The sequence below is a fragment of the Bos grunniens genome, chromosome 24 (assembly GCF_055505025.1).
Source record: "Bos grunniens cultivar Pamir isolate PY7600 chromosome 24, Bosgru_T2T1.0, whole genome shotgun sequence".
NCBI classification, from domain to species: domain Eukaryota; kingdom Metazoa; phylum Chordata; class Mammalia; order Artiodactyla; family Bovidae; genus Bos; species Bos grunniens.
The window spans coordinates 51,508,254-51,529,701 of record NC_141188.1 but is presented as its reverse complement, the minus strand read 5'-3'; the positions used below and the strand labels follow the sequence as shown (position 1 = coordinate 51,529,701).

General features: G+C 42.6%; 2 long non-coding RNA genes across 3 annotated transcripts; one reads left to right on the top strand and one right to left on the bottom strand.

Moving 5' to 3' along the window:
* Positions 1–48: 48 nt before the first annotated feature.
* On the bottom strand, positions 49–15,132 carry LOC147346271 (uncharacterized). Its single transcript, XR_015154072.1, has 2 exons — positions 14,457–15,132; positions 49–396 (listed from the first exon to the last, which is right to left on the bottom strand). It is a non-coding gene; the product is annotated as an uncharacterized LOC147346271 (long non-coding RNA).
* Positions 15,133–15,739: 607 nt separating this feature from the next.
* Positions 15,740–16,911, top strand: LOC147346270 (uncharacterized). Of its 2 annotated transcripts, none has more exons than XR_015154065.1 (2): positions 15,740–15,895; positions 16,329–16,911. It is a non-coding gene; the product is annotated as an uncharacterized LOC147346270 (long non-coding RNA). The 2 variants fall into 2 exon arrangements; XR_015154066.1 differs by having other exon boundaries at positions 15,763–15,895; positions 16,263–16,911.
* Positions 16,912–21,448: the final 4,537 nt, after the last annotated feature.

Sequence of the window (21,448 nt, the reverse complement as noted above, 5' to 3'; positions counted from 1 at the left end):
GGGGGCGGGGCCGATCTGGGGGAAAGGCGGGGCCGGATTGGCTCCAGCGCCTAAGACTACCAACACACTTAGCACTCCGACTCCGCGTTTTAACAAGCAGGTGACCTCAGTCGGTCACCGAATCCTTACCGTCCCCCCAGCCAGGGCCCAGCGCTCAGGGGATCAAATCGCGAGCTTCAACACTGGATCACCAAATTGGCCGCACATTAGAATCACCAGGGCAGCTTTTACAAATTCCAGCGCCCAAGCTGTACCCTCAGTCAGGGAATTCAGACACTGTAAGTGGGATCCAAGCCTTAACATTTTTAAAAGCACACCAGGTACTTCCAAAAAGCAGCCAAGTTTGTGAGCTGTAAGACTGAGAGATCCTCTCTTCTTTCGTGGAGTTAACAAACTCTGTAAGGGCAAATGCAAAAAAAAAAAAAAAAATTTTAATTCTCTGTAAAAAAGAAGAAAAGTTGCCCAGGGCTGGTGTGGCAGCTACACAGTCATCACGGACCCAAGTTCTGTCTTTTCCACCCATGCCCATGGCATCATGCATTCTGGCGTGAAGTTTTCCTGTGTTGCAAAATAACTGTCAGTACCTTTCTCAGTTCTTTGAGAAAGAACTAGCTGAAGCAGCACCTTTAAAGAGTATTCCTAGAAACCACACCTAATGAGTCCTATCTGCTTTCCATTGGTCACTCACATCTACAAGGGAGACTAGAAAAAAAAATCATTAAAATTAAAAAAAAAAATCTGGATAGTTACATTGCACCCTCAACAATAAAGGGTTCTTTTTGTAAGCGAGAAGGAGAACAGAGATTCTGGGGGCAGTGAACAGCTGCCTTGGCCATTTCTACTTATTATTCTCTAAAAGTCTTTTATTATTGAAAGTTTTGAACATATACAGTTAGGAGAGTACAATGAACCCCATGCTCAACCCATCATTGGGTTTTGACCACTATTAATTTATAGCAAATATTGTTTCAGCTATACTTTATCTCCTCCCACCCCTTGCCTCCCAGAATATTTTGAAACATATCTCAAATGTATCTTTTCACCGAAAAACATTTCCATGTTTATCTCCTAAAGACAGAAACTTTCAAAAAAGTGTTTATTTTTAAAAACTGTTGGTGTTTAAAAATAGAATTCAAACAAGATTTACAAATTGTTATTTAGTTGATACATTTCTTAAATCTTTTGATCAGGACATACCTTCATATTTAGAGCCAAAATCCTATAGCAGGATCAAAGCCTTTCATTGTAGGGCTAAATATGCAGCTTAAAATATCAGTTCTACAAAAATAACATAATAACAGAAATTCACCCTGCAGTATCAAGGACAAAAATTATCAGATTATTTCCCATGAAAAAAATGAAGAAGAAGATAGCTTAAAGGCACTGAATACAAGAGAAGGGGGAAATGTGGGGAAAAAATACAGAAATGAGCAATTGGATCATACTGCCTACTTCTGATTTCTCTCTGGGACTTGGCAAGACTCCTTCAGCTGCAATGACAGAAACTCAATCCAAACTGACTTAGGCAAGAAAAAGATTTTATTTGGTTTATAAAATTGTAAAGTGTGTGTGTGTGTTTAGTTACAGTTGAACCCAGGTACTCATACCTTTAGGAAACCATTCCATCTCTCAGTTATGTGTTCCTCTATGTTGGTTCCATTCTCAGGCAGCCTGTTCCCTATGATGACCACTGGTATCTTCAGATTTATACCCTAATGGGTTAGCAGTTCTTGCTTTCCTAAGAGATCTAGCAAAAACCTCAGGACTGAATCTCATCAGCCTGACTTGGGTCAGCTACTCACTCATGAGTCAATCAGTCTATTTGAAATGGTCTGATTCACTAGACAGCCTGGAGTTGGAAGCCAGGACAGCCTTACCCTACAGAGTCTCAGAGTAGGACAGAGGTAATTTCTCAAAGGAAAATCTAGCAACATTTATGAGACAATGGGGACAGGGAGATATAAAACAAAACAAAAACCTGTCTTCTTCAGAGTTATGACCACATATATCCAAGAGGAAAAAAAGATGAAAAGAGCAAGATGTAAGAAATTGCTGGACTGTTCCTTGCAAGAAATATGAGCAAAAGTCATGTGAACTCTAGTCTTCAGGGGAAAATAATAACAACAATAACATCAGTTAACATTATGGGGTACTTATTCTAATTCAGGCATTTTACATATATTATCCTATTTAACCTTTGTACTAAATGTATGAATATTTAGATTATGATCTGCACTTTACAGATGAGGAAACAGAGGCTTATAATTAAGTAACTTGCCCAAGTCAATAGATGGCAAAATGGGACCCTGACCTCAGAACTGGTCCTCTTTCCCATGATGCTCTGCTGCTCCCCAGGAGCCAGGGGTCATTTGCTCCCATGTTTTGTGATTCTGAACCTATAGACTTCCATCATCATTTAATTCCCTCATGACATATCACCCCATGAACAATTTTAAATTAGTTATGAATTCCAAGCTTTTCATACCCAATTGACTCTGACAGAAAAGACTTTACTTATATGTTTTGTACTTCTCTGTGTCTTTCTCTTGCAGTTAAGTGTCAAGCTTAACCTCCAGAAGTCCCTAAATCAGAATTAATGAAAGTCTTCACTGTAGAATAAAGATCACAGATTTTTTTAAGCAATAGAACTCTGCATTTCTAGGCAGCTTGGGAAATATTTATTCCAGTGACTAGCGACCAATTGGTCCAGGAAGTCTGGGGCATAGCTTTCATAGCTTTCTGCTGATGGGTCTTCCTTTCAGAAGAGGGAAGGCCCACTGTAATAGGTGGACTGTGTTCTGAGATGCCTCACTGATCACGCAGGATAGTCTGAACTTTTAAGGAGTTATTACACCCGAGGCAGATTATGTTTTTACATTTCCTACTAAACTACATTCCTTTGACTTCCCTTTGGTATTTATTTATCTATCTATGGCTGCCCAACGTGGTTTGCAGCATCTTCGTTCCTCAACCAAGGACTGAACCCCAGGCCCACGGCAGTGAAAGCATCAAGTCCTAACACTGGACCACCAGGCAGGGAATTCCCTTTTGGTTTGTTTTTAAAAGCCATTTTCAACTGATAAGATTAAAATCCAAAGCATGTACTTGTCATACAGATCTCACAGGGATTATTCCTCAATTCTCATCATTTGTCATAGCAGCTGAGGTCATCCCAGAAAATCAAACTTCTCACTTTTACAGTGTTTCAAACCCTAAAATGAGTTATACCTGGGGGAGATTTTTTTAAACCAGAGGAGAGAGGAGAAAGAAAAAAGCATACACTTTCACGCTAGTGTTCTTTCTTTATTGAGTCTTTATCCTATGTATAATTTTTTAATTTTACAGTCAAGCCCCAGTTTCTGTGCCTCCAGGCTGCTCTTAACAAAGGCCCAGGGGTAAGTGATAGTGATAGCAAAAAACAGGGAAGCCTGGCGTGCTGCAGTCCGTGGAGTCCCAAAGGGCCGGACGTGACTTAGCGACTGAACAACAACAGAAAGTATGCGGCATCTTTAGAGGCAGGAAAGGAAAGTCCCTGGCAGGAAAACCTCTCTCTCTCTCCTTCCTTTACTCTCTCTCTCTCTCCCACCTCCCATATGTAAAATTGCACCCAATAGTAAGACAAGGAAGATAGAAAACAGAAACATCAGGAGACCTTTTCTTAGTCCCAGCTCAGTCATTAACTGGCTCTGGGAACTTGAGAAATGAATGACTTCTGAGATCACATCCAGCTCAAAGAACTAGATATTTTCCTCCAAAAATGTTTCTCTCTTCCTGTAACTTGCTTTTTAAATATAAATATGACTAGGTAGAGGATAATAGACTTTTAGGTTAGAAAAGAGAACTAAGATTGCCTCATGGATTTTCCTTTCCCTGTTACTTAACAAATGTACCTCAAATAAGTTTGTTTTTTTTTTTTAGAGTCCTTTCCAAAAAATCACTAATAATTGTCAACAAGGAAAAGGAGATAATGAAAGGTAATAAACTTAAAAAACTGATGTCAAGGAGGAAAACAAGATTCTGGAGCAGAGAGGAGAAGCAGAGAATGGCCCAGCTCCTACCACCACCACCACCCCTGAAATCATATTGGAGACTCCACACATCTGAGATTTGAAGGAAATCTGAAGATTAACAACTAAAGGATAATCTTTATTTTTTCTGTCTTCTTGCCCATTGCTCTCTCTCTAACTGGGTCTAGTTTCCCATTGGAAAATGATCCAAAGGTTGAGAATATTCTCCAAAACAGTGGATTATTACTTGAAACTGTGAAAAGCGGAACACTGGTTTAGAGTATCTAACAGTGAGAGAAAATGAAAGAAAAAAGGAGAAAGGAAGGTAAGAAAGGAAGAAATCATGCAAAGACTGATAAGGAAAATGATCTACAGGAATATATATTTAAAGGAATAGCAAGAAATTTTATATCTATGTGAATTGTATACATATTAATTAATTAAAGGTAAGACCTCATGGAAAAGAGAATGAATATAAACAAAAGAAAAAGATGTAAGGAGAGCATTAGACTTATAAATTGAGGCTCCAAACAACAGCATTACAGAACTAGTATATTGAAGTATAATACAAATAGCAAGAAATAGAAAAGACATCATTGAAAGTGAAGTTAAAAGAAAAGCTTAAGATGATTACAGTACATGCAGTTGAAAAAGAAAAGAACGAAAGTAAATACAAAGTCCACAAAATAGAGGATAGAAATGATTCAACATGAGGGTAATTGGTGTCCCATATGTAAAATGCACGAAAAATGGATCAGAAGACTACAAAAGATGTAATAAAGGTGCTTACCTAAAGGGGAGTTAAGCCTCCAGATTTCATTTGAGTCAAATTTATTAAGATATACTCCACAACTAGAAATACTCAAATTATTCAACTTTAAATATAAAGAGCTCTTTAAGCATTAAGGTGAAAAGCAAATTGGCTACAAGAAAGGAAAATGTCAAGGTGCATCAAATAACCGCACTTAACTTTTTACATTGTATCAGTCAATATCCTGGCAAGAATCAGAAGGAAAAGCCGAATTGGATAATTGGAGGAGAATTAATAAAAAGGGCTGTCCACATTGTGCAGTCAGAGATTATAGAAGGTAACAAATGATGGTGAGTTTCCCTGGGGTTTACAACCTCAAGGACCAGTTAGTACCTCTAAGCACAAAGACTAACGGTCATGTGAGCCTGGGGTGGTAGCCGTGTGAAGGGGTGACCTGGCAGGAGCTGTGGCCTCTGGTTAGGTTCAGAGCATCCCTGTGCAGCAGGAAGGAAGCTGAGAGAGTAAGTACCTGCTTCCCCTCTCCTTCTACCTGTGGATCTTCCCACTGCCGTTGACTAAGTCAGAAGGCAAAGGAAACTCTTGAAGCAGTTCATATAGGTCAGGTCACCTGGCTCCAGGGCTGGATGGAAAACCATGGAGAGTGGATACTGAGGGACAAGCAGAAGGCAGCCAGGACACACATTTAGATTATGGCACTCGCATACTGACATGCTTTGTGAATTTCATAAAATATTTCTTAGAACAGGCATCAATATTTACATATAAATATTTGAAATCAACTACTATAATAAGTTACATAACTATTTTATTTGACAGATGCTTTTCCCAAAGCTTTTAAAACACTTAATAGATACTATTATATTGATACTGACAAAGTGGGCAGTTGCCCAGTTCTTGAACTGGAGAAGAGTAAGGCTTACCAAATTTTCCAGGATCAATTAATTGTGGAAATAGCTGCCAGTCAGATCTCATAATAGGTCAAATGAAAGCCAGAAAAGACTGTTCGGGTATCATTTATATCAAGGTGTTCATTTTGCTGAATACATTCTCATTTCCTGGCACTAAGGTGTTTTTCTTGCTTACCTTCTGAAAGTTCTTTTCCTTAAGAAAAACTTAGCAATGAAAAGGAAAACACAGTTAGAATTTCATTTTATTAACTGTCATTATGATGTCCAAGTCTATGTGATGAAGTGATTTCCATGTTTTGGGTAACTTCTGTCTGTGTGGACGCAACCAAACATACTGAAGTACATTTAGTGTAGCAGGTATGTTTACAAATCTTGTGGAAGCTTTGTGCATGCATGCTAAGTCGCTTTAGTCATGTTCGATTCTTTGCGACCCTATGGAGCCTGCCAGGCTCCTCTGTCCATGGGATTTCTCAGGCAAGAATACTGGAGTGGGCTGCCATAATCCTGGGGATCTTCCCGACCCAGGGATCGAACCCACATCTCTTGTGTCTCCTGCATTGGCAAGTGGGTTCTTTACCACTAGTATCACCTGGAAGCCCATGTAAGCCTTATTTAAAGCTAAATTAATAATAGTTCATGGCTTCCCTGGTGGCTCAGTGGTAAAGAATCTGCCTGCAATGTGGGAGACCCAGGTTTGATCCCTGGATGGGGCAGATCCCCTGGAGGAGGAAGTGGCAACCCACTCCAGTATTCTTGCCTGGAGAATTCCATGGACAGAGGAGTCTGGCAGGCTACAGTCCATGGGGTCACAAAGAGTTGGACACGACTGAGCAAGTGATACTTTCATGCATTTCAAAGGTGCTTTTAATAAATTGCAAGATTTTCCATCATTGCCTCAAAGATTTATCAGAAATCAGAACACATTTAGGATTTACTGTATCCCCCCCAAACCTCCAGATAAACTTTCTGGATAATCTAGAAAATGGTCAGATTGCATCAGAAATCTCTCATGATGCATCATGATACTGTTGTAGGAGAGTCAACAAACCCAAGCCCAGCACCTTTACCCTCCCAATTACTATTGATGTTTGAGACCCTGAGGCCTTCAGGAATTTGAGCCGCAGTTGAAGGCTCCCCGCCGTGTTCACAGTGAGCAACACAATCTGCCAGCCCACGTGTGCCTGCGCCATGAGCGCCTGGTGCAAAGCTCAGCCCTCCGCCCGCCATCCGCCGCTTAGCCGTTGTGCACATTCTGCAATCGAGTGGCTCTGCTCCCCTTCCCCACACACCAGTGAGGCTGCTCCCAGGACCTCGCTAGCCCAGGCTTTCCCCTTGGCCTTTTCCCTCGTATCCAGCATGGGTCCCTCTACCGTGTCCTTCACCTCAATGCCCGGGCCCAGCTTTTCCCCTCCCCTCCCCACTCCTGAAGTCAGAAGGCAAAGGAAACTCTTGACGCAGTTCCTATAGGTCAGGCCATCTGGCTCCGGGGCTGGATGGAAAACCATGGAGAGTGGGTATTGAGGGGCAGGCAGAAGGCAACCAGGACATACGGTTACATTATGGCACTCGTTTATGCATTTCTGCACTATCCACCCCATTGTTTGTCTGGCCCAGATCTCTTCACCATCATTATTCTCCATGAGTCTTGCCCTGCTGTAGTCCTGCCCCTTCTATTCTACCCTGAATCCCGGCCATCCACGGCAGCTTTGGGTTTGGTAACAGCATTCTCCTTCCTATCATTTGACTCACACTTGTCATTGGTTACAAAAGTAGATTCAGAATCGTGATTCGGCCAACCGGAGGGCAGCCAAGTCAGGGAGGCAGGGATGAGGTCAGGACTGAGTGTGGTGATTGAGATGGGTCTCCAGGCTGCCCTGCTGAAATGCTGAAGTTGATGCCCGAGTCCACCCTTGACCTAGGCCCTGCCTGCCCCTCAGCTTCATCTCCCAGCACCTCTTGCTCGTAGGGACGCACCTGGGCCCCGGGGCATGGCCCCTGCCAAGACACGCACAGACCCTGCCAGCGCCTCCCTGTGGTTCATCCCCTCTGTGTCTTTGCTCACAATGAATACGTCCCTCTTTATTTTCCATATCAATCATTTTTATTCATTTTTTTAAAACTCAACCAAATCAAAGTTTTACCTAAAATACGGTATTTTTTTGCCTTCTTCAAAGACAGGCTTTCTCTTTATCGAAATGCTGGTTGGAAGGCTCCCATGCCACATGGCCACTAGATGGCAGGGCAGCACCATTCACGGAAACTCAGACCCCTGTGGCCACAGATGCGCAGTCCACCTGCTCTGAAAGTTGATGAAATTAAACTTCAATATCTCCTTTGTTAAGCTTCCCTGGTGGCTCAGGCGGTAAAAGCGTCTGCTTGCAATGCGGGAGACCCGGGTTCAATCCCTGGGTTTGGAAGAGCCCCTGGAGAGGGAAATGGCAACCCACTTCAGTACTCTTGCCTGGAAAATTCCATGGATAGGGGAGCTTTGTAGGCTACAGTCCATGGGGTCGCAAAGAGTGGGACACGACTGAGTAAGGGCTTCCCAAGTGGCTCGATGGTAAAGACCACCTGCCAATGCAGGGGGCGCAGGTTTGATCCCTGAGTTGGGAAGATCTCCTGGAGGAGGAAATGACAATCCATTTCAGTATTCTCACAGGGGAAATCCCCTTGGACAAAGGAGCCTGGTGGGCTACAGTCCATGGGGTCACAAAGAGTCGTACACGACTGAGCATGCACGCGTCATCTTCTTTGCTAGCACTTGTTTTTTCTATTATAAAAGAAGCACATGTTTTTAATTGAAAATTTGAACACAGAAAAGGACAAAGAATAAAATGAAAATGCTCATTATTCCACCTGTCAGAAATAAACATAGGGTCCAGGTGCTGCTCCTAGAATAAAAGGGGTAAATGTAAACCATTTCTAGTATTCTCCGTAAATACCCCCTGCTCAGAGTTTTCTCTTCCCTCACTCACTATGAGTTCCACCCATACCTAACCATAATCCCAACTCCAACCCAACCTTAATCCCCAAAACACAATCTCCCCTTTAAATGTATAATGGCTACTTTAAAAAATTTGTTAGCACTCTTAGATGTAAAGCTACGTTCACCATTCACAGTGTCTACCGTGGAAATCAGATCTTATGACAACCGCAGCACCAGGTAACGATCGTTGCAAAATTGATAACCTGTTGTTTTTAAATATAGGTAAAGCACTGACATCTGAAAAAATGTCACAGAGAAATTAGACTTTGGTGAAATGTCTGTTCAAATCTGTTGCCTGTAGGGCTTCTCTGGTGGTCTGGTGGTCCGGTGGCTAAGAATCCACCTTGCGGTGCAGGGGACGCTAGTTCGATCCCTGGTCAGGGAAGATCTCATATGATGCGGGCCAGCTAGGCCCGAGCACCACAACTCCTGAGCCCAAGGGCCTAGAGCCTGTGGAGCACAGGCTCTCCACACCAAGAGAAGCCCCCGCAATGGGAGGCCCGTGCACCACAGCTAGAGAGTAGAGCCCGCTTGCCGCGACTAGACAAAGCCCACACACAGCAACGAACACCCAGCACGGCCAAAAAAAAAAAATCTGTTGCTTATATTTTAAGATTGGATTGTTTAGTTTTTCTTATTATTGAGTTTAGAAAGTTCCTACACATTTTAGATAGATGTCCTTTTTTGGATATATGTTTCTCAAATATATATATTTCCCAGCTTTTGTCTTGCCTTTTCATTCTCTGAACCATTTGCTCTGTATCATTCACAGAGCACCCACTCCAGTACTCTTGCCTGGAAAATCCCATGGACGGAGAAGCCTGGTAGGCTGCAGTCCATGGGGTCGTGAAGAGTCGGACACGACTGAGCGACTTGACTTTCACTTTTCACTTTCATGCATTGGAGAAGGAAATGGCAACCCACTCCAGTGTTCTTGCCTGGAGAATCCCCGGGACGGCGGAGCCTGGTGGGCTGCCGTCTATGGGGTTGCACAGAGTCAGACACGACTGAAGCGACTTAGTAGCAGCAGCAGCATTCACAGAGCAAAAGTTTTTAATTTTTATGAATTCCAGCTTATCTAATTTTTATTTAATGGATCACACTTGATGTCATGTCTAGGAACTGTTCACTGAACTGCAGGTCATGAAGATTTTTCTCCCATGTTTCTCCTGTGTTTTCTCTAGAAGCTTTATAGTTCCATGTTTTACATTCAAATATATGGTAAATTTTCAGTAACTTTTTGTATACAGTGTGAGGTTGGGGTTGGAGTTCTCTCAGTCTTTACAGGTGGGTGTTCAATTGTTCCAAAATTATTTGTTGAAAATACTATCTCTTCTCCATTAAACTGTGTTTGTAACTTTGTAAAAAGTCAATTGGTCATATTTGAGTGAATCTATTTCTGGGCTTTCTATTCTGTTGCATGATGCCTATCCCTTCACTAATACCATACTGCCTTGATCACTGAAGTTTCATATTTTAAAGTGAAGTTGTGTGAACCCACCAAATTTCTTCTTCTTTTAAAAATTATTTTAGGTATTCTAGTTCCTAAGTTTCTATAAAAATTTAAAATCAACTTGTGTATATATACACTGAAAATTCTGCTGATATTCTGAATGGAATTGTGTAAAGTCTGTCACTCAACTTTGGAATGCTGCTGCTGCTGCTAAGTCACTTCAGTTGTGTCCGACTCTGTGCGACCCCATAGACAGCAGCCCACCAGGCTCCACCATTCCTGGGATTCTCCAGGCAAGAACACTGGAGTGGGTTGCCATTTCCTTCTCCAATCATTGAAAGTGAAAAGTGAAAGTGAAGTTACTCAGTTGTGTCTGACTCTTAGCAACCTCATGGACTGCAGCCTACCAGGCTCCTCCGTCCATGGGATTTTCCAGACAAGAGTACTGGAGTGGGGTGCCATTGCCTTCTCTGAACTTTGGAATGACTGACATCTTAAACATATTTAATCATCTAATCCATATACCTGGCATGTCTCACCATTTAACTATATTTCTTTTATTTTTCCATTAGTGTTTTGTAGATTTCTGCATACAGACACAGCACAGTATTTTGTTAGATTTATACCTACGTTTCATTATTTTGAAGTTATTTAAATGGTATTATTTGAATTTTTCTGGTTTCAAGGTAGTGTGATGTTCATATGGACATATGATTCACTTTGTCTATTGACCCTTTATCTTGCAGCATAACTAAGTATTTATAAGTTCTGGGCGCTTTTTTCTTTTAAGTTTTTCTTTTTTAATTTCTATGTAGAAAATCAGGTTGTTTGAGAATAGGGGAAGTTTCGTTTCCTCTGTTCCAATCTGTATGCCTTTTGCTTCTTTCTCTTGTCTCATTTTACTGAGTAGAGTATGATGTGTAACAAGAGAGGGGAGAGCAAATGCTGAACAAGTGATATCTGTTGCCTAGCAGCAACAGTTCCAGGGTGTGTGTCCTGCGTGGTTTGCAGGTGTCAGGGTAGCAGAGAAAGACACGCCTCACATAGGTGCTGAACGGAACACTGCTTTCCTCACATAGAGAAGAGACAGAGGAAGGCCAGCCCCAACAGTTGAGTGTCTGTCCCTCATGGTCAGCAGGGACACAGGAAACCGCTGACACAAGAAGATGGTCTGCACACCCCCTCTTGTGCTGCAGCTGAAGGACCCCTTTACCTCCCCTCCAAGAACAGACATAGCAATGGGGTTAGCTAGGTGCTGTAGGACACACACCCATAAGCAGAACAGAGAAGTACACGTTAAGTCTGGATCAGGGAAAGATATTCACAAAGCGATATGCCTAGCTCAGCCTGTGAGGGCTCTTCGTCTCTTTGCTAAGAAACGTTCCAGACCCAAGGTCACTCTTATGCAACTGTACAAGGGGCAAGAAGCTGCACTTGACTGCCTTTCCCAACAGCAGACAACCTTACATTGCTCCCAGTCGTAAGGAGAAAGCATTCAGTCATTCACTATTTAAGTATGATGTCAGCTATAGGCTTTTTAATGGATGCACTTTATCACATTAAAAAGTTGATCTTGTACCACACATCTTGCAACTTTGGTTAAATTGTTTATTAGATCTCATAGCTTATTTTTGTGAATTCTTTGGGATTTTCTTTTTTTAATACTCCATTAATTTTTAATGGAGTATAGTTAACTTACAATGTTGTGTTAGTTTCTGCTGTACAGCAAAGTGAATCAGTAGTTTGTTGTTTAGTTGCTAAGTCATGTCCAACTGTTTTATGACTCCATGGACTGTAGTCTGCCAGGATCTCTGTCCATGGGGGCGAAAATACCGGAATGGGTTGTCATTTCCTTCTCCAGGGGCTCTTCCTGACCCAGGATCGAGTCTCTACCTGCACTGGCAGGCATAGTCCTTACCCCTAGCACCACCTGGGAAGCCCACAGCTTGGCGTTGCCCCCTCTGAGGTCTGAACTCAGGACCTTCAGATTCTAAGACTGACATGCTGCAGGCAACTTAATGGTAGAAAAATAGTCCTCTTCTCCCATATTTATCAAATCAAGGAAAACATTCATGAAATCAAAACAATAACCTTTGATTTGCCATTCTTCTTTGTAGTATTACAAGTGATTTTTCAAAACATCCTTTATATAATGAGCAAATATATACATATTGTAAATTCATAAAGATTACATAATACATTTGAAAGAAACTGAAAGTCGCTGCCGACTCCTTGCGACTCCATGGACTGAATTCTCTAGGCCAGAACACTGGAGTGGGTAGCCTTTCCCTTCTCCAGGGGATCTTCCCAACTCAGGGATCAAACCCAGGTCTCGCGCATTGCATGCAGGTTCTTTACCAGCTGAGCCACAAGGGAAGCCCAAAAATACTGGAGTGGGCAGCCTATCCCTTCTCCAGCAGACCTTCCTGACCCAGGAATCAAACCGGGGTTTCCTGCACTGTAGGCAGATTCTTTACCAAGTGAGCTTTCAGGGAAGCCCCTATGAATATATGTATAACATATAATTTTATATATTATATGTATAATATATAATTTTATATATTATATAAAGGAAAATCCTTCACATAATGAGCAAATGTAAACACATATTATAAATTCATAAAGATTACATAACACATTTAAGAACAAAAAATACAACATTTTATAGGCATATTTGTTTTTTGAAATGTAAACAAAAACACTGTCCATACTAAGGTAAAACACTAAAAAATTATTTCAAACAATTTCAAAAACATTGCACAAGAATTTGGGGGGGGGCAGTTCTTTGTTTTGTTATCACACAGTTCCCTCCTATGCTTGAAACCCAAAGAATGTTGGGACAATTACAGTTTCTAAAATAGCACAAAACAGAGCCATAACACGGTAGCCTACCATAAGCATTCTGAAAATTGCAAACATTGGTTTTATCTTCCTAAATCATCAGGAGGAGGAAAGGGTAATTTGGGGACACAGGAAGAAAACAAAGTCATATCACAATACTAGGAAAAAAAAAAAAACAATTTGGCAAGTAGTGGTGATAACTTCTACTTCAGTTGTGGTGTGAAAGGCCATGCCTGGGAGAGAACAATTGTCACACAGCGGCCTCCAGCAGATCGCCCGATGCCGGAAAGATTTCTCTATCCTAGTACTGAAGACCCACAAAGGCAATGAGGATACAGGCTGACAAACAGTTGGATACCTGAGAAAGCAGTCTCAGGTCCTCTGGCTGTTACAGGAAACATGGATTGAAACTGCCCACCCTGGCCAGGCATAACAGTAACCATTTGCATGAGTTACTTTATGACAGGAGATCCTGGTAAGGAATACGCAACTAACAAGCCACCACCAACAGGAAGAATTCAGGAAAGGTCAAAAGGAGACAGGAGACACCAGTCCGCCTGTCCTACCAACCTCCCAGAAACCTTCTGGCTAGACTCCATTGTGCCTGAGTGATGTGCATGCCACCAGAAAGGACCCTGAGTCAGAATGATTGGCCAAACAACCCGAAACTAATCTCATCACCATAAAACCTGAGACTGCGAACCACAAGGCAGAGCGATCTTCCTGGGTTTCCCCACCCTCCTGCTTTCCACCTGGGCGCCCCTTTCCAGTAAAGTTTCTCGCTTGGTCAGCACGTGTGTCTCCTTGGACAATTCATTTCCAAGTGTTAGACAAGAGCCCAGCCTGGGCCCTGGAGGGCAAACTCCCTTCCTGCAACACGTCCAGGTGAGCCCTGTTCCTGACGAGCTGCAAACCCCAGCCTGCCAAAGCAGCGGGTTTTCTCAGACTCCTGCTCCTCCTGGTGTCACTTCCCAGGGGCCCATGATACACTTTCTGGCTTACTGAGGGTGACCCAGTTCCCAGGCAGCATGCTCTTCATGCCGCCTGTCCCCGGACATGAACTGGCTGAACCAGGGCTCTGTGATCTGGCTCTTCCTAGGTAGAGGTAAAGGGCTGAGTCCTTGAGGAGGAAGAGAGTGGTTTGACCGTGGGCTCCTGTCTTATGGCACCAATCTTGTGACTTTATTAAATTAACATTTGTTAAGTGGAGTATAGGGCTTTCTGGGTAGCTTAAAGAGTAAAGAATGCCCACATTGTGGGAGATGACTGGGTTGGGAAGATCCCCTGGAGAAAGGCATGGCAATCCACTCCAGTATTCTTTCCTGGAGAATCCCATGGACAGAGGAGCCTGGTGGGCTACAGTCCATGGGGTCGCAAAGAGTCAGACACGACTGAATGACTAACACATACACACTCAAGTGGAGTACAGGAGCAGGATGGTGGCAACAGGACCACAAGAGTAATTAAAATAGATAAGCTTATTACTCACGGGTCCTGGAGAAGGTACACTTCGTCTCTCCAGTGGTCTTCAAGTCAAGACAGGGTGCAGAGAGGCCGGATGCCTTTATCATAAGGGTCCCTGGGGGCAGTGCTTTGGGCTTCCTAGGATAGGGTCCCAGTGATCCATTCAGACCAGAGTAAGCCACAGAAGGTCTATCTAAGGGGGTGCATAAGACATCCAGGCGCTGGGATGCAGGAGAGACTGTGGATCACAAGAGCTGTTGGGGAAGCCATTTCAGGAACTTATGTTTGCTTGTGACTCCGTAGCGGCCACAGAGGGTGCATGCTTGCATGAGGGGGTTGGTGTCAGTTTAAGGTCTCTGCAAACCGCTTGGCCAAACAAAATGGACGAGGAGGCAGCAATACCCAGGAGTAGCTTAGTTACATTCTCCGTATGTCGACACGGGTTTCCCCGTGGGAGTGAAGGCCGCCCGGCAGCCGCCTTCAGACCCGGCCAGAAGGCGCAGGGGCCCCACCCCGTCCCCGGGGCACGGCTGAGAGTCACCCTGGCGGTGGGTAGCTCACCCTGGCGGTGGGTAGCGTATAGCGAAGTCCCCCCAGGGGAGTGCCGGGCTCTGGGACAGCACGGGCCTCTTGTTGCTGAGCTGAGGCCCCTCCAGCTCCTGGCGCGCCCTGATCGCCGAGGGACGCAGGTTTTCCATTATGAAAACCCACCCTCCCAAGAACGGGTTCCGAGGTTGGACGACTGCACAGGGCGGACGGATCTCACGCGGGACTCGACTTCCGGGGCTACTTGGCGGGATGAGGAGCTCTAGGAGTGCCTGGGGTCTCCGGTTGGGGCCCCTGCCGCCGATGCCAAAGCCGCGGCAGCAGCAGGCAGCAGAAGGGACCCGACGCGGGCGGGGCCGCGGCTGCTGCGGGAGGCGGCGGAGGGGCCATGGCCACTACCATAACCTCGCTCTCCTTCGCCTGATCTGGAGGGGCACTCCTGCACCCTCCCGCCCACCCCCCCCCCCCCCCATTTTAAGCCAGTACAATAACAAAAATCATAAAAGTCTTCCCGACGTGCTAAGAAAGCCTGAACTGTGCACTCTTAGGATCAGATGGCATGTAACCAACCCTTTATTCCCATTATAAGATACAACTCGCTGTATAAATTAGAGTTGTGTTTTGACCTTCAACTTTTCCAAGAGGAAAGGCATACTACATAGTTTGCCTTCCGAGCAGAAACTGGAAAATATCCAGGGAGGTGGAGTAGAGAATCTCGAAGCCTCAACCGAGAGGAAGTAGCTAGTTTCGGCGTCCTACGTTGCCATGGTCACGCTGCCCACTTCGGGCCAGGTGCAAACCGCGCGGAGTGGGTAGCCCAGGGCAACCAGAGCGCCGCTCCTGGAAGCACTCCTCCCTAGCCGCTGCGATTTGAGGCATCCTGCCAAGGCGGCTGAAGGTACCCGGGACTCTGAAAATGTAAAGACAACTTTCTGGCTTTCTGGGACACTGGGAGGTGAAAGGCATAACACTCTCTCTTGGCGACCCGGGCAACTGAGGAGTTGGAGGGCAGGGAGCTGGACACGGGAGGAGGAAGGGGAAAAAGAAGGGAGTTAATGACTTGGGCCGTAGATTCCAGACATTTGTCCAAGCCGCCTCCAGTTCTTAGGCCCAGCCTAGCCCAGCTGGACCTGCAGTCAGGACTCATATTAAGAGGAAAAAATGACACCCTGTGTTTGTAGAGAGAAAAACTTAAGTCATATCGGACTCTTTAGACCCCATGGACTGTAGCCCACCAGGCTGCTGAGGAAAGAATACTGGAGTGGGTTACCATTTCCTTCTCCAGGGGATCTTTCAGACTCAGAGATGGAACCCGGGCCCCCTGTCCTGAAGGCCATTCCCTTCATTGCAGGCAGATTCTTTACCGACTGAGCCACGAGGGAAGCCCCCTGGTAAGCAGGAATTGTGAGTCAAACAATGTTGTTATTCATTCAAAATTGTTTTGGATATTCTGAATTCCTTAAATTTCCATAAGCTTGTTTAACTTTTCAAAGAAATAAGGTAGGATTTTTGACAGGGTTTGATAAGTGTTGTGTTGGCCTGCCCCAGATTGTTCTACCAGTTCAACACAACCCTATCAAACACATAAAAAGATCATATATAATCTTTTATTCCCGTACTCAACCATGGGGCTGAGCTTTCTATCAGTTGGAGGTATGCTTCTAGAATTCCTACATACTGCCTATCTTATCGTGTGCTTTGCTGGAAAACTGACTTTTGATTGTTGACTTGCTTAGTTTCTCTTTTTAGAGTCCATTCCACTCCAATATTCTTGCCTGGAAAATCCCATGGACAGAGGAGCCTGGTTGGCTACAGTCCATGGGGTTGCACAGAGTCGGACACGACTGAGTGACTTCACTCACTCACTCACTCACTCACACTCAAATAAACAACCTAGTCATTCAGCTTAAAATAAACAGGTAAAGGAAAGAAAATTAAACCCACTGCAATCAGAAGGAACACTAATAAAGATTAAAGTGCAAATTAATAAAATAAAGATTCAAAAAACAAAGAGTTAGGTCTTCGAAAAGATTTTTTAAATGATGAATTAGCTAGAATGACCAGGATTGATTCAAATTACTAAAATCAAAAATGAAATACCAACTTTACTGAAGTAAACGATTATTTTTTTAAATAGTGTAAATCACTGCCAATAAATTAGATAACTTAGATGAAATGGACAAGTTCCTAGAAAGACACAAACTAGAAAATATGACTATAACAGAAATAGAAAATCTGAGTAGACCTATGACAAACAAAATAATTAGTAATTTTGAAACTTCCCACAAAGAAAAGCCCAACCAACCCACATGACTCCATTGGTGAATTCTATCAAATATTTAAGGAATAATTAATATCAAGCCTTCACAAACTCCTCAAAAAAAAAAGTAGAAGAGGAAGTAACACTTCCAACTCATCAGAGGTAGAGGCTAGCATTACCCTGATACCAAAACCAGACAAAAATATCACAGGAAAATAAAGCTACAGACCAAGATATCTTATGAGTATAAAACAATATCCTCAATAAATTACTGGCAAATCAAATCCAGCAACATATAAAATGATCATACACAATGATCAAGTGGGGTGTATTCCAGGAATGCAAGTGTGGCTTAACATTAAAAAAAAATCAATCTTTATAAATCAATATTTATAGAATATTAGCCTCATCTACAGACACCGAAAAGCACTTGACAAAATTCAACAGCCTTTCATGATTCAAAAAACGAAACACTTAACACACAAGGAATAGTAGGGAACTTCATCATTCTGATAAAAAGTCCAAAAAATCCCACAGCTCACGTCATACTTACTGGTAAAAGACTGAATACTTTCCCTCAAGGGCTGGAACAAAACAAGGATGGTCTACTTTATGTCTCTACAGATTTGCTTTTTCTAGACATCTCATATAAATGAAATCATATAATATGTGACTTTTTGTGTGTGTTTCTTTTATTTAGCAGTGTTTTCAAGGTTCATGCATGGTATAGCATGGTATATGAGTACTTCACTCTTTTATGTAATGGAATAATATTGCATTTTACAAATATTACAAAAGAGTCAACATGACTTAGTGACTAAACAAAGAGAGGTCTGCCTCCTTCCCTACTTGGCTTTGGGTGGTAATATCTAAGCCCCATCAGTGTTGTTACTCACAGGAGTGTCTTTGTTTGCCTGGGGATATTTTAGTCACTTTATAGTCAATATAGGTCCGTCTAGTGAAACCTATGGTTTTTCCAGTAGTCATGTATGGATGTGAGAGTTGGAGTATAAAGAAAGCTGAACACCAAAGAGTTGATGCTTTTGAACTGCAGTGTTGGAGAAGATTCTTGAGAGTCCCTTGGACTGCAAGGAGATCCAACCAGTCCATCCTAAAAGAAATCAGTCCTGAATATTCATTGGAAGGTGAAGCTGAAACTCGAATACTTTGGCCACCTGATTCGAAAAACTGATTCTTTTGAAAAGACCCTGATCTGGAAAAGATTGAAGGCAGGAGGAGAAGGGGACAACAGAGGATGAGATGGTTGGATGGCATCATTGACTCAACGGACATGAGTTTGAGTAAACTCCAGGAGCTGGTGATGGGCAGGGAGGCCTGGCATGCTGCAGTCCATGGGGTTGCAAAGAGTCAGACAAGACTGAGTGACTGAACTGACTGAACTGATAGTCAATATAGTAATTTAGGTTGGGGCTGGCCATGTCACAAAGTCTAACAATGTCATTTACAATGAGGATTTTGGGTCACATCGTATTATCTCAACCTCCTAAGGGGTTAAAAACTGAGGTCAGGCACATGGTCAGTCAACAGTGTCTATGTAATGGAACCACAGTAAAGATTCTGGATGCCAAGGCTCAGGTGAGCCTCTCTGGTTGGCAATTCCATGCATATTGTCCCTGGGAGCAACTACGCCTGTCTGTGATTCCTCAGGGAGAGGATAACTGGAGGCTTTGCATTTGGAACCCTCCTGGACTCTATCCTATGACTGATTTTAATCTGTATCTTCTTCCTGGATAACTATAGGTGTAATAACTTTCAGTGAGTTTCCTAAGTCCTTCTTGCAAATTAGTTGAGGATCACCAGATTTGCAGTTGGTGTCAGAAGTAAACATGGTCTTGGGGAACCCTTAAAGCCTGCAATGATTTCAGAAATAAAGGTGGTCTCTTGGAGACCATTTCTCAAAGTTTGCAGCATTTATGTTCATGGGGTATATTTGTCTATTATTTTTTTTTGTAATGTCTTTTTCTAGTTTGGTGTCAGAGAAATGATTCCCAAAAGGAATTGGGGAGTATTCTTTCCTCTTCTGTTTTCTCAAAAAGTTTATTTAGGATTACTATTTTTACACCTTCAATATTTGACAGAATTTGCTGGTGAACTAATCTGGACTTGAAGTTTTTTTTTGGTGGAATGGTCTTTAATCATAAATTCAAATAGTTTATATCAATATGGCTACTCATATTTTCTATTTCTTCATTTGTTAGTTTGGTAAATTGTCTTGCTAAAGACAAGAAATTTGTCCATTTTATCTAAAAGTTGTCAAATATATTAAGTTGGTATAGATGTGTGAATAATATTCTCTATTCAATATCTGTTGGATCTGTACTGATGGCTCTTTTTTCATTCATCATGGGGGTGATTTCTGTTTTTTCACTGTTTTTATTAATTAAATCATATTTAAATAAATAAATATTTAATTTATAATTAAATATTTTAATAAAATATATTTCAAAAATATAGAATTGACTATAAATTTAGTTCACTCAATGATATTAAATTTTAGTTTAAGGTGAATTTGAATTAAAATTTAAATATGTAAAATTAAACCATATTAAATAAAATGTAATATAATAAATTGAACTAAAATTAAGTTGAAATTACATATGTAAGACATTGAATTTCATACATTAAATTAATATTAAATTATTTTAAAGCAAATTGCCTGCATGAATAAATCCAAATTCAATTATGTTAAATTAAATTTAGCTTGAGTAATTAAATTTAGGCCTTCTCAGGTGACTCACGGAGAAGGCAATGGCACCCCACTCCAGTACTCTTGCCTGGAAAAATCCCATGGATGGAGGAGCCTGGTAGGCTGCAGTCCACGGGGTCGAGAAGAGTCGGACACGACTGAGCGACTTGACTTTCACTTTTCACTTTCATGCATTGGAGAAGGAAATGGCAACCCACTCCAGTGTTCTTGCCTGGAGAATCCCAGGGATGGGGGAGCCTGGTGGGCTGCTGTCTATGGGATTGCACAGAGTCGGACACGACTGAAGTGACTTAGCAGCAGCAGCAGTGGCAGGTGACTCAGTGGGTAAAGAAACAGCCTGCAATGCAGGAAACACAGGAGACACAGGTTTAATCCCTGGGTTGGGAAGATCCCCTGGAGGGTATGGCAATCCACTCCAGTATCCTTGCCTAGAGAGTCCTATGGACAGAGGAGTGTGGTGGGCTATAGTCCATAGGATCACAGAGTCGGACACAACTGAAGTGACTGAACATTCAGTTCAATCTCTCAGTCGTATCCGACTCTTTGCGACCCCGTGAACCGCAGCACGCCAGGCCTCCCTGTTCATCAACTCCCAGAGTTTACCCAAACTCAAGTCCATTGAGTTGGTGATGCCATCCAACCATCTCATCCTCTGTCACACATGCATGCAATTATATTTAATTTAAATCTGAGTTATATTCCCTTAAACTTATTTTTAAACTGGAAATGAATAAAGTCATTCTGGCTTTGAATGTGGACATGAGGACATTTATAATGACCACAACCTCCCCTTTCAGTGTGTATATGTGTGGTGGGGGGAAGGGCTGTACTGATACTTTGTATCTTATTTGATTTTCACAGTTGCCTAGGTTAAAGCATTACCCTGAGGAAGCGTCTGGCTCTCCAGTCTGAGGATTTTTTGTTATACATAATATAAATTTTTTTAAAACTTTAAAATTAAATTTATGGGAGAGAAAAGTGACTACATATGAAACAAGAGAACCCAAGTGGATATCGCCAAGAAGTGACACTCTGGTGGTGGGTGTTAGCTAGGGAGCAGTAGGGATAGGATGGGTTTAAACCAAAGTGAGTTTTGTTTTGCAGAAAGTTGCAGCCACTAGATGTTCCTAAAAGGTTACAGTGTATTCCAGTCAACAAGATACTACAGTGAGAGCAGGTAACCAAGTGCCTACTTACTTGCAGTTTTGGGCAAACTAGAGTCAACTTTGCTTCATTATAATGATCATGCCTCCTGTCATGCTTAACTTAAAACGCCCCCAGGGACACAGTGCTTTGAGAACTATCTCCTTGTCTCCTTACTTGTCACAAGTAACAAAAAACAAATGCTTCTGCTTTATTATTTATTACTTGTGACAAGAAAGTTCTTGATGTGTTCATTTGCTAAATAACCCAAATGACAGACCCACTGTGTCTGCTCAAGGGAAGACTTGATGAAGCTGGTGGTTGCTGATTTAAAAATCAA